The sequence below is a fragment of the Zootoca vivipara genome, chromosome 9, assembly GCF_965207765.1.
Source record: "Zootoca vivipara chromosome 9, rZooViv2.hap1.1, whole genome shotgun sequence".
NCBI lineage: Eukaryota > Metazoa > Chordata > Lepidosauria > Squamata > Lacertidae > Zootoca > Zootoca vivipara.
The window spans coordinates 69,268,628-69,284,060 of NC_142592.1; the positions used below are offsets into that span (position 1 = coordinate 69,268,628).

General features: G+C 47.3%; 1 long non-coding RNA gene across 1 annotated transcript; it reads right to left on the bottom strand.

Moving 5' to 3' along the window:
- Nucleotides 1-404: 404 nt before the first annotated feature.
- LOC148684694 (uncharacterized) lies at nucleotides 405-15,292 on the bottom strand. Its single transcript, XR_015951717.1, has 2 exons — nucleotides 13,906-15,292; nucleotides 405-8,670 (listed from the first exon to the last, which is right to left on the bottom strand). It is a non-coding gene; the product is annotated as an uncharacterized LOC148684694 (long non-coding RNA).
- Nucleotides 15,293-15,433: the final 141 nt, after the last annotated feature.

The following is a 15,433-nucleotide window of genomic DNA, read 5'->3' on the forward strand; positions in this document are numbered from 1 at the left end:
TACCAAGGTCCAGCTCCAAGGGCCCTCTGGCGGTTCCCTCCCTGTGAGAAGCCAAGTTACAGGGAACCAGGCAGAAGGCCTTCTTGGTGGTGGCTCCCACCCTGTGGAACGTCCTCCCATCAGATGTCAAAGAAATAGACAACTATCTGACTTTTAGAAGACATCTGAAGGCAGCCCTCTTTAGGGAAGTTTTTAATGCCCGATGTTTTATTGTATTTTAATACAACCCCCAGGATGGGCGGGGTATACTGTAAATAATAAATACTGTAATAAAGGTTGTGCCTGTGAGAATTTCTAGTCTGGAAAAAATGCAAGTAAGAGGTAACTGGATATAAATTTGTAAAACTATGAATGTGTGAGAAGTCCCTTACGTGGACTTGCAATCAGACAAGGAGACACCGAGGTAAGTCTTACCGGTTCCTCTTTATTGTAACGCGTTTGCAAAGGCGGGCTCCACGACCTGAGTGGCGAAGAGCCAAGAGCAATGTACAGGCTTAAGCTTATATCTCTCCCTACTGCTGCCGCCCCTCCCTTCAGAGGCTTGGCTTACAATCTAACTATCAGAGTCAAACACATTTCTATACATTAACCGAGCTACACTCCCTATTCTAACGTTTAACCTTATCAGGAAGCAGGGGCTATGCTTCCTTATCTCTATGGCACCCTCTAACTCAGCTGACAGGGCACCCTGGAATTTTCCACTGAGTTTGAGGCACATCCTGTCTTTGTTTTAGTGACATCCTGACTTAGTTTTTCCCACAATCCCCCCTCTTTTTATATCTTGTCTCAAACTCACAGAGTAGTTCATGTCCCAATCTGCTTTGATTATTCTCATCCTCCCTGGTGGAAACTGCCGTATACCTCATTGTCATCAAATGTGTATGTACTTTTCTCTCTGCTAATAGAGCCAGTGAATTATTAATAGCTCGGACAAAGATGGGCAATATGCATGGGATCAGGATGCACCCTGCTGCTATTAGTCCAATAAGGGCTACAATTGCCTGTAGTCCGGGTAATTTTGGAAACCAGGTACTGAACATGTCCTTAAAATTGAATCCATCCCACGTTTGAACCGGCACGTGAGCTAATTTAACCATTCTATCAGCTATGTCCTTTACCACCTTTCCACTATCATCTATTTCTATACAACAATTGGTCAGATTGAATTTTCCACAGACCCCTCCCAGCGCCCACGTTTTCTCCTTTAATATGTTTGAAAAGATATTTTCTGTCTTGTAAATAGGATCGTTCCCATTCGTAACTTCCACATCCAATTCCGGCGTTCCCATTTGGTCCTTGGCCTTTGTTTATTGCTAGACAGGCATCAAAGCAGACCATAACCTTCCCGGCTCCCCTTGTGGTGTTATGTGCTATGTATCCCTGCCTGTTTTGGGCTATCTGGAACATGTTTGTTCTTTCCCCGGCTGTATTTGATCCTACAATGCTGGATTATAACCTCCTCTATGAAAACTATATTACACTCTTCAGTACAATGCACACACAGCACACACCCCTCACAATGCGCACAGCAACAGCATTCAAAGAAACACTCACACGTGCAGAACAGACACATTTACAGTCTAGGAGTGCTCTGCTGGATTCTGGTTCCTGATTTTGTAAGAGTCACTCTTAGCGGGTTATCTGGACTGGCCGTTGCCGTCCAACTCTCCGGCGGGGCTTTCTTCACCCGGTGGTAGTGGGTCCATCCATGCTCTCTGGTCCGTACTGCTGACTCAGTGGTGAGTAGGACTTGGTATGGGCCCTCCCAACTCGGGGTGAGTTTCTCCGACCGCCACGCTTTTATCAGGACCAGGTCTCCAGGTTGGAAGCTGTGCTGTTGTTCCAAGAGTGGGGGTCTCTGTGCTAGTACGCCTTGCCTGTGAAAGGATAACAAAGACTGGGACAGTGACTGCAGATATTTCCGGGTGAACTGATCCCTAAATTCAATCTGAGGGTTTCCTAGGGGAGCTAGATAGGGGTGGCCCATCATCATTTCAAATGGGGACAGTCCAGTGTCCTTCCGGGGAGCCACCCTCATCCTTAATAAGGCCAGGGGGAGATTCTTTGTCCAGGGCAAACCATTCTCTAGATACAGCTTGGTCAAGTGTTTCTTAATCTCTCCATTGGCCCGTTCCACTTTCCCACTACTCTCAGGATGCCAGGGGGTGTGAAAGTTCCATGTGATTCCCACCGCCCTCATCACCTCTTGCATTGCCAATTGGGTGAAATGGGTCCCCCTATCTGAGTCTATTGCTTCCGTTATCCCATAGCGAGGAAGAATATGCTCCAGGATGGCTTTTCCAACCACTTGGGCCGTGGCTCTGCGGCTGGGAAAGGCCTCAACCCATCCTGTGAGATGATCCTTAAACACCAACAAATACTTTTGCCCCCCTCTTTCTGGCAACTCAGTAAAATCTACTTGTATCCTTTGGAATGGCCACACCGCTAACGGTCGCCCGCCCCTTTCTGTCTTTCTGGCTCGGGCCTTATTGACCTTCTGACATATTAAACATTTCCATGCAATGGCGTGCGCCATGGGCCACATGTCCCTGCTCCAATACAGGGGTTTCACCAGATTAACCATTCCCTCAGTGCCCAGATGGCTTCCCGCGTGTATTTTCTCTAAAATATTTAGCATCACCGATTTAGGAAGGACCATCTGTCTCTCTGGGGTTTCCCAATCATCTCCTTTCTTTTTCCACCCCTCCTTTTCCATATATTCCTTTTCCTTTTGAGTAAATACTAAATTTTTCAGGTCCTGCGGATCTATCACCGGAACCTGTAGGACACATTGCCTAATTACTTCGTCTCTGGGCTCTCCCTCAGCTGCTTCTCGCGCCCTGAGGTCTGCCCATGCATTTCCCTGCTCCTCTGGACTATGTCCCTTGGTATGAGCTAGAATATGCACAATCCCTACTTTCCGTGGTCCCATTAGAGATTCTAGCAACCGTTCCAACAAGGCCACATGCTCAATCCGTTTCCCATCTGCCTTAATAAAACCTCTCTCTCTCCATGTCCTGCCAAAAGTATGAACCACTCCCCACGCGTATCTTGAATCTGTCCATATGGTTATATCCAATCCTTTTGCTAATTCTAGGGCACGAGTCAATGCCATCACTTCACATTTTTGAGCTGACCAAGTGCTGGGGAGCGCCCCGCTTTCTATAGCCTCCCCATCTTCCTTTACCACTGCATATCCTGACTTCCTTCTGCCTTCTCTAACATAGCTGGACCCATCCACAAACCACCTTTCACCTTCCTTCAATGGCACTTCACTTAGATCTTCCCTTACTTTTGCCATCAATTCTATATCTCTCAGGCAGTCATGCTCATCTGGCTCCCATTCCTTCCTTTCTCCCCTAAGAAATTCCGCGGGATTCAAGTTCCTGTCTGTCCCAATAGTGATGTCTGAGCCTGTTCTCAAAATTCCCTCATATTGTACCAGACGTCTGTCCGTCATCCAGGTCGGAGCGGCTCCCGTCATGACCGCCCCGATCTGGTGAGGGCTGTGTACAATCAAGGCTCCCCCAAAAGTCAGTTTTCTGCTTTCTAGAACCAGTTCAGCTGCTGCTGCTACTGCTTGTATACACGCTGGCCACCCTCTGACCACTGGTTCTAATGTTGTACTCAAATAAGCCACCGGGTGGTATCTTCCTCCCCTTTTCTGAGCTAGCACCCCCACTGCCGTTTGGGATGCCACTGTCACATATAGGTGGAAGGGTTGTTGTAAGTTGGGCAGGGCCAATGCCGGACTGGCGATTAGGGTTCTCTTAATTTCTTCCCATCTTTCCCTGTCTCCTTCATCCCACAATACTTCCTCTTCCTTCCCAGTTAGCTTCTTATTCAAGAATTGGGTTAATTTTGAATATTGGTCTATCCATAATCTACAATATCCCAGCAATCCCAACATCCTTCGCACATCAGTCCTAGTTCTCGGGGGTCTCAATTCCATGATACCTCTTACCCTATCTGGGTCCAATTGTCTGGTTCCCCCATCCAATATGTGCCCTAAATATTTAACTCTCCTTTCAGTGAACTGCAACTTTTCCCTGGATACCTTGACTCCCAGGTTGCCCAGCCAATTCAACAATCGAATGGAATCTAATTTAACTTCCTTTTCCTTTTCTTGCAGACACATTCTCTCTTTCTCCTTCTACCTACCTAGCACCTTCACTGCACATACAACATACAATCCACCATTTAACTCCCCTACTCAGCAAGAAATTTGTAGGCTTGCAGACATGTTGCCTTCCACCTAGCCATAAAGTAACAGAATTGGAAGGGACCTAAGGTCATCCAATCTGACCCTCTAAAACAATGGTTCCCAAATAGGGGTTCGGGGACCCCTGGGGGTCCACGGAGTACACCCATGTGGTACACGGCCCCATCCCTTGCCTCCCCCCAACTAATTTTTGTCATTTTTGCATGGTAATAGCACAAATTTTATGGTCTGTTATATCACTGTGTGGTTTTTTAATAGATTGGCCAGAATCAGTTTATATATTTTGACCTGCCAATACATAGCAATGTTTCACTCCTCAGGCTGAGGGAAAACAGGGCAGCCGATTGCGAAACCCTGCCTTCCCCTCACACTGACAGATCATCCTCACTTCAAGGCACCATGGCACTACCTTCCCTTCTCACTGAGGCAAAGCAGCCTCTCTTAATCAGCAAGAAAGCAGCAGCAGCAGCCACAGTGGGCATGCATCTTCACTGGCTGCCACCGCTCGCTGCCCTGCTGATGGCGGCTTGAAGTACCGGTACCCCCTCATCCCCTTCCACTCAAACCATGCGGTGGAAGTGACTCTGCTTTCCTTCCCCCCCTCATCCGACCTCTGTGGCTGCTCCTTCCCTCAACCCCACTAGGCCTGGCTGATACATTGCCCAGGACCAGCATGAGGGACAGACTGCAACTACGGCTTCACTCAGCAGTGTATCATGGGTGAAACTGCTGCCTCCTGAGTCCCTCTGCACGCAAGCAGGTGTGGGATCGCGGCTGCTCAGCTGGGGAAATGCAAGTTCTGTCCCAGTTCTCCATTGAGAGGCATGCAGTTGCATTCCCCTCAAGTGGGAAGTTTAACCCCCACCTTGCCTCCAGCATGAGCCAGAGAGGGGGGTGAGGTCTCTGTTAGACTTCCCCCCCCCCACCCTCTACCACCACCTGGTCCATATTTGGGGGGGGGCACACATCATGGTCTATCAGGATATCATGATGCTAAGCTGCTGATATACCATGATGTTGAAAGCCAGCTATCACCCAGCCCTAGTCTGTTTTTTTTTTTTAGTATCCCTAAAATCCATTGCTTATTAGGAGCTACCCCACATTTTGTTCAAAAACTTGCTTTGCAGAGGTAACTACCATAGAGTTATAAGATACCCAAGTTGGGTGAATTTTCTAGAGAAAAATCATCCTCATTTGCATGGTACGCCTAACGCAAAGGATAGGAGTAACTAAGGGTTAAATAAGCACATACAGAAACTGAGAAGGGGTGAGTACCTTCCACACCAAATGGAGTTCCTAGCAATACTTTCCCCCTCCCTTTCAGCTTTCCCATGGAAGGAAGCTTACTTGGGAGTAAGTTTACTTATTAGTAAATCCTGGCTGCTCTCACAGAAACTGTAGGAGCCCTTCTGCCCAACTGAACCAAAGCTAAAACTGGACTCAGGTAGACAATTGCTGGCTATGGAGCCTCTACCTTTAATAATATTTTCCTAGAAGGCACGCCGTATTAAAACATTGGGCTAAATTCACAGCACATTTCAAAGTAGAATAGAACATGACGGTAGATTAGCTCTCTCATAAACTCAATTCCAACTAAACATTCCCCATAAGTTCCAAATTTCTTTCCTCTTTAATTGCAAGGGGGGGGGCAATCCCCCTCTCAGAACACAATTTAACACGTACAGGAATTCTTTCCTTTCCTTTCTACCACTTAGAGGAAGACTCTATTTTGGAGCCCTTCTTTTGACAAAACATTTGCACACCTCATTCTTACATTTCCATGTTTAAGATTGATCAGGTCCAACATGGCTTCTTTAAACTAATTTTTTTTTTTTTTTTGAGCAAGCTTGCAATTATAACTATCTGTGGATATTATGGCCAAATTTAAACAAATCCCTTGAACATTTTCAGTCTTGAGTACAGCTCTTATTTACTTCAAGAAAAACAGAGATCTCTAACATACAGACTCTCAGGCTGGATTTTTCTCTAATTATTTATGGGTTTCTGTCTGGCCTTTTGACAGAGACACAAAGAACAGACTCACATATACTTAACAAACACACATAATAGACAACATGTAACATATAACTATATATATATATCTTTCCTTCATTTTAAGGAATTTGCTTGTTCCATTAAACTCTTATACACTGGGGTTGATGAGCCTCCCCCCATTTTCCCTTCACCTCAATTATTCACTGCACTCACACACTCGCACCTGAGTTTTGTGGCCTGGGTGGTCGCCCACACGCAGGAAACGCACTACTGCCCAGTCCGGTCTCTGCCAAGGCAGAGACCCACACTCAGTTTTGGGTTTCCTCTACGGTCCCCCACTCTTTCACACTCCATGCATATAGGCGCCTCACACAAACAGCCTCCCAACCTAACCTGGTTCCCTTTTACCTTCCCATTTTTATTTTATTTTATTTTATTTTTACCTTACACGTTTTACCTTTACCCTATGGAAGGATAGTTCGGTCACGTCTTACCTCTACTGCGTGCCTACTAGACCACTTCCACGAGGCTGATCAGGCCTCTTGCCCCTACCTCTGCTGCGGGGTCCCTTATTCTCTGTTCCTTATTTTCTGTCAGTTCCTCTGACTTCTTCTCCCCTGTCTTTCCCTTCTCAGGAAATCACACAATACTCACCCCTTTCAGTCCAGTGCCCCCTTCTCGGTGTGGCTAGTGAACTGACAGGCGTCCCTGCAGGGCAAGGCAGTTCGTGACTGCAACGGTCCCTGACCGCTTCCTTTCTCTTATTTCCCTTAAACACACTTAAATCGGTTCTCCGTCGTTCAGCCCTCGGGATCTGTCACCACAGGATCCGGACAGTGGGTCTCTCTGAAAAGAACAGAGTGCCGGCCGACCCTCTCCCGAGATTCCTGCCGCGCAGACCGTCGAGGGCCCCACGTTGGGCGCCAAAATTGTGAGAAGTCCCTTACGTGGACTTGCAATCAGACAAGGAGACACCGAGGTAAGTCTTACCGGTTCCTCTTTATTGTAACGCGTTTGCAAAGGCGGGCTCCACGACCTGAGTGGCGAAGAGCCAAGAGCAATGTACAGGCTTAAGCTTATATCTCTCCCTACTGCTGCCGCCCCTCCCTTCAGAGGCTTGGCTTACAATCTAACTATCAGAGTCAAACACATTTCTATACATTAACCGAGCTACACTCCCTATTCTAACGTTTAACCTTATCAGGAAGCAGGGGCTATGCTTCCTTATCTCTATGGCACCCTCTAACTCAGCTGACAGGGCACCCTGGAATTTTCCACTGAGTTTGAGGCACATCCTGTCTTTGTTTTAGTGACATCCTGACTTAGTTTTTCCCACAATCCCCCCTCTTTTTATATCTTGTCTCAAACTCACAGAGTAGTTCATGTCCCAATCTGCTTTGATTATTCTCATCCTCCCTGGTGGAAACTGCCGTATACCTCATTGTCATCAAATGTGTATGTACTTTTCTCTCTGCTAATAGAGCCAGTGAATTATTAATAGCTCGGACAAAGATGGGCAATATGCATGGGATCAGGATGCACCCTGCTGCTATTAGTCCAATAAGGGCTACAATTGCCTGTAGTCCGGGTAATTTTGGAAACCAGGTACTGAACATGTCCTTAAAATTGAATCCATCCCACGTTTGAACCGGCACGTGAGCTAATTTAACCATTCTATCAGCTATGTCCTTTACCACCTTTCCACTATCATCTATTTCTATACAACAATTGGTCAGATTGAATTTTCCACAGACCCCTCCCAGCGCCCACGTTTTCTCCTTTAATATGTTTGAAAAGATATTTTCTGTCTTGTAAATAGGATCGTTCCCATTCGTAACTTCCACATCCAATTCCGGCGTTCCCATTTGGTCCTTGGCCTTTGTTTATTGCTAGACAGGCATCAAAGCAGACCATAACCTTCCCGGCTCCCCTTGTGGTGTTATGTGCTATGTATCCCTGCCTGTTTTGGGCTATCTGGAACATGTTTGTTCTTTCCCCGGCTGTATTTGATCCTACAATGCTGGATTATAACCTCCTCTATGAAAACTATATTACACTCTTCAGTACAATGCACACACAGCACACACCCCTCACAATGCGCACAGCAACAGCATTCAAAGAAACACTCACACGTGCAGAACAGACACATTTACAGTCTAGGAGTGCTCTGCTGGATTCTGGTTCCTGATTTTGTAAGAGTCACTCTTAGCGGGTTATCTGGACTGGCCGTTGCCGTCCAACTCTCCGGCGGGGCTTTCTTCACCCGGTGGTAGTGGGTCCATCCATGCTCTCTGGTCCGTACTGCTGACTCAGTGGTGAGTAGGACTTGGTATGGGCCCTCCCAACTCGGGGTGAGTTTCTCCGACCGCCACGCTTTTATCAGGACCAGGTCTCCAGGTTGGAAGCTGTGCTGTTGTTCCAAGAGTGGGGGTCTCTGTGCTAGTACGCCTTGCCTGTGAAAGGATAACAAAGACTGGGACAGTGACTGCAGATATTTCCGGGTGAACTGATCCCTAAATTCAATCTGAGGGTTTCCTAGGGGAGCTAGATAGGGGTGGCCCATCATCATTTCAAATGGGGACAGTCCAGTGTCCTTCCGGGGAGCCACCCTCATCCTTAATAAGGCCAGGGGGAGATTCTTTGTCCAGGGCAAACCATTCTCTAGATACAGCTTGGTCAAGTGTTTCTTAATCTCTCCATTGGCCCGTTCCACTTTCCCACTACTCTCAGGATGCCAGGGGGTGTGAAAGTTCCATGTGATTCCCACCGCCCTCATCACCTCTTGCATTGCCAATTGGGTGAAATGGGTCCCCCTATCTGAGTCTATTGCTTCCGTTATCCCATAGCGAGGAAGAATATGCTCCAGGATGGCTTTTCCAACCACTTGGGCCGTGGCTCTGCGGCTGGGAAAGGCCTCAACCCATCCTGTGAGATGATCCTTAAACACCAACAAATACTTTTGCCCCCCTCTTTCTGGCAACTCAGTAAAATCTACTTGTATCCTTTGGAATGGCCACACCGCTAACGGTCGCCCGCCCCTTTCTGTCTTTCTGGCTCGGGCCTTATTGACCTTCTGACATATTAAACATTTCCATGCAATGGCGTGCGCCATGGGCCACATGTCCCTGCTCCAATACAGGGGTTTCACCAGATTAACCATTCCCTCAGTGCCCAGATGGCTTCCCGCGTGTATTTTCTCTAAAATATTTAGCATCACCGATTTAGGAAGGACCATCTGTCTCTCTGGGGTTTCCCAATCATCTCCTTTCTTTTTCCACCCCTCCTTTTCCATATATTCCTTTTCCTTTTGAGTAAATACTAAATTTTTCAGGTCCTGCGGATCTATCACCGGAACCTGTAGGACACATTGCCTAATTACTTCGTCTCTGGGCTCTCCCTCAGCTGCTTCTCGCGCCCTGAGGTCTGCCCATGCATTTCCCTGCTCCTCTGGACTATGTCCCTTGGTATGAGCTAGAATATGCACAATCCCTACTTTCCGTGGTCCCATTAGAGATTCTAGCAACCGTTCCAACAAGGCCACATGCTCAATCCGTTTCCCATCTGCCTTAATAAAACCTCTCTCTCTCCATGTCCTGCCAAAAGTATGAACCACTCCCCACGCGTATCTTGAATCTGTCCATATGGTTATATCCAATCCTTTTGCTAATTCTAGGGCACGAGTCAATGCCATCACTTCACATTTTTGAGCTGACCAAGTGCTGGGGAGCGCCCCGCTTTCTATAGCCTCCCCATCTTCCTTTACCACTGCATATCCTGACTTCCTTCTGCCTTCTCTAACATAGCTGGACCCATCCACAAACCACCTTTCACCTTCCTTCAATGGCACTTCACTTAGATCTTCCCTTACTTTTGCCATCAATTCTATATCTCTCAGGCAGTCATGCTCATCTGGCTCCCATTCCTTCCTTTCTCCCCTAAGAAATTCCGCGGGATTCAAGTTCCTGTCTGTCCCAATAGTGATGTCTGAGCCTGTTCTCAAAATTCCCTCATATTGTACCAGACGTCTGTCCGTCATCCAGGTCGGAGCGGCTCCCGTCATGACTGCCCCGATCTGGTGAGGGCTGTGTACAATCAAGGCTCCCCCAAAAGTCAGTTTTCTGCTTTCTAGAACCAGTTCAGCTGCTGCTGCTACTGCTTGTATACACGCTGGCCACCCTCTGACCACTGGTTCTAATGTTGTACTCAAATAAGCCACCGGGTGGTATCTTCCTCCCCTTTTCTGAGCTAGCACCCCCACTGCCGTTTGGGATGCCACTGTCACATATAGGTGGAAGGGTTGTTGTAAGTTGGGCAGGGCCAATGCCGGACTGGCGATTAGGGTTCTCTTAATTTCTTCCCATCTTTCCCTGTCTCCTTCATCCCACAATACTTCCTCTTCCTTCCCAGTTAGCTTCTTATTCAAGAATTGGGTTAATTTTGAATATTGGTCTATCCATAATCTACAATATCCCAGCAATCCCAACATCCTTCGCACATCAGTCCTAGTTCTCGGGGGTCTCAATTCCATGATACCTCTTACCCTATCTGGGTCCAATTGTCTGGTTCCCCCATCCAATATGTGCCCTAAATATTTAACTCTCCTTTCAGTGAACTGCAACTTTTCCCTGGATACCTTGACTCCCAGGTTGCCCAGCCAATTCAACAATCGAATGGAATCTAATTTAACTTCCTTTTCCTTTTCTTGCAGACACATTCTCTCTTTCTCCTTCTACCTACCTAGCACCTTCACTGCACATACAACATACAATCCACCATTTAACTCCCCTACTCAGCAAGAAATTTGTAGGCTTGCAGACACGTTGCCTTCCACCTAGCCATAAAGTAACAGAATTGGAAGGGACCTAAGGTCATCCAATCTGACCCTCTAAAACAATGGTTCCCAAATAGGGGTTCGGGGACCCCTGGGGGTCCACGGAGTACACCCATGTGGTACACGGCCCCATCCCTTGCCTCCCCCCAACTAATTTTTGTCATTTTTGCATGGTAATAGCACAAATTTTATGGTCTGTTATATCACTGTGTGGTTTTTTAATAGATTGGCCAGAATCAGTTTATATATTTTGACCTGCCAATACATAGCAATGTTTCACTCCTCAGGCTGAGGGAAAACAGGGCAGCCGATTGCGAAACCCTGCCTTCCCCTCACACTGACAGATCATCCTCACTTCAAGGCACCATGGCACTACCTTCCCTTCTCACTGAGGCAAAGCAGCCTCTCTTAATCAGCAAGAAAGCAGCAGCAGCAGCCACAGTGGGCATGCATCTTCACTGGCTGCCACCGCTCGCTGCCCTGCTGATGGCGGCTTGAAGTACCGGTACCCCCTCATCCCCTTCCACTCAAACCATGCGGTGGAAGTGACTCTGCTTTCCTTCCCCCCCTCATCCGACCTCTGTGGCTGCTCCTTCCCTCAACCCCACTAGGCCTGGCTGATACATTGCCCAGGACCAGCATGAGGGACAGACTGCAACTACGGCTTCACTCAGCAGTGTATCATGGGTGAAACTGCTGCCTCCTGAGTCCCTCTGCACGCAAGCAGGTGTGGGATCGCGGCTGCTCAGCTGGGGAAATGCAAGTTCTGTCCCAGTTCTCCATTGAGAGGCATGCAGTTGCATTCCCCTCAAGTGGGAAGTTTAACCCCCACCTTGCCTCCAGCATGAGCCAGAGAGGGGGGTGAGGTCTCTGTTAGACTTCCCCCCCCCACCCTCTACCACCACCTGGTCCATATTTGGGGGGGGGGCACACATCATGGTCTATCAGGATATCATGATGCTAAGCTGCTGATATACCATGATGTTGAAAGCCAGCTATCACCCAGCCCTAGTCTGTTTTTTTTTTTTAGTATCCCTAAAATCCATTGCTTATTAGGAGCTACCCCACATTTTGTTCAAAAACTTGCTTTGCAGAGGTAACTACCATAGAGTTATAAGATACCCAAGTTGGGTGAATTTTCTAGAGAAAAATCATCCTCATTTGCATGGTACGCCTAACGCAAAGGATAGGAGTAACTAAGGGTTAAATAAGCACATACAGAAACTGAGAAGGGGTGAGTACCTTCCACACCAAATGGAGTTCCTACCGTGTTTCTCCGAAAATAAGACACTGTCTTACATTTATTTTTCCTCAAAAAAGCACACTATGGTTTATTTTCAGGGGATGTCTTATATTTTTCCTCCTCCTGCTGCCACGGCCAGTATTGCTGCTGTGCCTATCACTATGTCTTATTTTTGGGGTATGGCTTATATTCCTTGAATGCTTAAAAATCCTGCTATGGCTTATTTTATGACTACGTATTAAAATAGGAGAAACAGGGTAGCAATACTTTCCCCCTCCCTTTCAGCTTTCCCATGGAAGGAAGCTTACTTGGGAGTAAGTTTACTTATTAGTAAATCCTGGCTGCTCTCACAGAAACTGTAGGAGCCCTTCTGCCCAACTGAACCAAAGCTAAAACTGGACTCAGGTAGACAATTGCTGGCTATGGAGCCTCTACCTTTAATAATATTTTCCTAGAAGGCACGCCGTATTAAAACATTGGGCTAAATTCACAGCACATTTCAAAGTAGAATAGAACATGACGGTAGATTAGCTCTCTCATAAACTCAATTCCAACTAAACATTCCCCATAAGTTCCAAATTTCTTTCCTCTTTAATTGCAAGGGGGGGGGGGCAATCCCCCTCTCAGAACACAATTTAACACGTACAGGAATTCTTTCCTTTCCTTTCTACCACTTAGAGGAAGACTCTATTTTGGAGCCCTTCTTTTGACAAAACATTTGCACACCTCATTCTTACATTTCCATGTTTAAGATTGATCAGGTCCAACATGGCTTCTTTAAACTAATTTTTTTTTTTTTTTTTTGAGCAAGCTTGCAATTATAACTATCTGTGGATATTATGGCCAAATTTAAACAAATCCCTTGAACATTTTCAGTCTTGAGTACAGCTCTTATTTACTTCAAGAAAAACAGAGATCTCTAACATACAGACTCTCAGGCTGGATTTTTCTCTAATTATTTATGGGTTTCTGTCTGGCCTTTTGACAGAGACACAAAGAACAGACTCACATATACTTAACAAACACACATAATAGACAACATGTAACATATAACTATATATATATATCTTTCCTTCATTTTAAGGAATTTGCTTGTTCCATTAAACTCTTATACACTGGGGTTGATGAGCCTCCCCCCATTTTCCCTTCACCTCAATTATTCACTGCACTCACACACTCGCACCTGAGTTTTGTGGCCTGGGTGGTCGCCCACACGCAGGAAACGCACTACTGCCCAGTCCGGTCTCTGCCAAGGCAGAGACCCACACTCAGTTTTGGGTTTCCTCTACGGTCCCCCACTCTTTCACACTCCATGCATATAGGCGCCTCACACAAACAGCCTCCCAACCTAACCTGGTTCCCTTTTACCTTCCCATTTTTATTTTATTTTATTTTATTTTTACCTTACACGTTTTACCTTTACCCTATGGAAGGATAGTTCGGTCACGTCTTACCTCTACTGCGTGCCTACTAGACCACTTCCACGAGGCTGATCAGGCCTCTTGCCCCTACCTCTGCTGCGGGGTCCCTTATTCTCTGTTCCTTATTTTCTGTCAGTTCCTCTGACTTCTTCTCCCCTGTCTTTCCCTTCTCAGGAAATCACACAATACTCACCCCTTTCAGTCCAGTGCCCCCTTCTCGGTGTGGCTAGTGAACTGACAGGCGTCCCTGCAGGGCAAGGCAGTTCGTGACTGCAACGGTCCCTGACCGCTTCCTTTCTCTTATTTCCCTTAAACACACTTAAATCGGTTCTCCGTCGTTCAGCCCTCGGGATCTGTCACCACAGGATCCGGACAGTGGGTCTCTCTGAAAAGAACAGAGTGCCGGCCGACCCTCTCCCGAGATTCCTGCCGCGCAGACCGTCGAGGGCCCCACGTTGGGCGCCAAAATTGTGAGAAGTCCCTTACGTGGACTTGCAATCAGACAAGGAGACACCGAGGTAAGTCTTACCGGTTCCTCTTTATTGTAACGCGTTTGCAAAGGCGGGCTCCACGACCTGAGTGGCGAAGAGCCAAGAGCAATGTACAGGCTTAAGCTTATATCTCTCCCTACTGCTGCCGCCCCTCCCTTCAGAGGCTTGGCTTACAATCTAACTATCAGAGTCAAACACATTTCTATACATTAACCGAGCTACACTCCCTATTCTAACGTTTAACCTTATCAGGAAGCAGGGGCTATGCTTCCTTATCTCTATGGCACCCTCTAACTCAGCTGACAGGGCACCCTGGAATTTTCCACTGAGTTTGAGGCACATCCTGTCTTTGTTTTAGTGACATCCTGACTTAGTTTTTCCCACAAATGGTAAAGAGAAAGTAGATAGAGAACAGCTCTTCTGCCTCTTTCCTAAAACTAGAACGCCTGGTATACAACGAAACCGAATGTTGGAATTTAGGTGGGAATGTTTTAAAAGTTCTTGCAACCCTGCTTCAACTGCTCAGTCTTGGCTCGAACCTGTTGCGCAATAAACCTTGCTATTTTGCTCCGGTTGGTGGCTGGATTCCTTCCTTTATTCCGACCGCGGGCTCTTGGCTGAGCAGCTGGGTGGCTGAGCAGCCACGCACCGAGAATTTTCTATAACCGGCTGTATTTTACTTGGATGTCTCTTTTGTGTGTGTGTGTGTGTGTGTGTGTGTGCGTGCAAAAGCCAAAGCCCCATTTTCCCCATAACACAGGAGTCACAGAATCCAAGCCTCTGCACCAGGGGTCAGCAACCTTTTTCAGCAGGGGGCTGGTCCACTGTCCCTCAGACCTTGGGGGGGGGGGCGCGGACTATATTTTTTGGGGGGGGGGGGATGAACAAATTCCTATGCCCCAATAATTTCCCAGAGATTTAATAAAAGGACACATTCTACTCATGTAAAAACACACTGATTCCCGGACCGTCCGCGGGCCGGATTGAGAAGGTGATTGGGCCGCATCCGGCCCCCGGGCCTTAGGTTGCCTACCCCGCTCTGCACCAAAACCTAAATCACGGATGGATCTAATCTCGTGGCGTGGGGTGGGGGAGGGAAGGATTTTGCAATGAAAACATTGTGGGGGGGGGGCCCACTTTGCAATTGGATTTCTGGGATCAGCCCCTCCGTTGATCTCTAGATCCCCAGAAGGAAGAGGGGAGGGGGGAAACCTTCCTCTCCCCCCACAT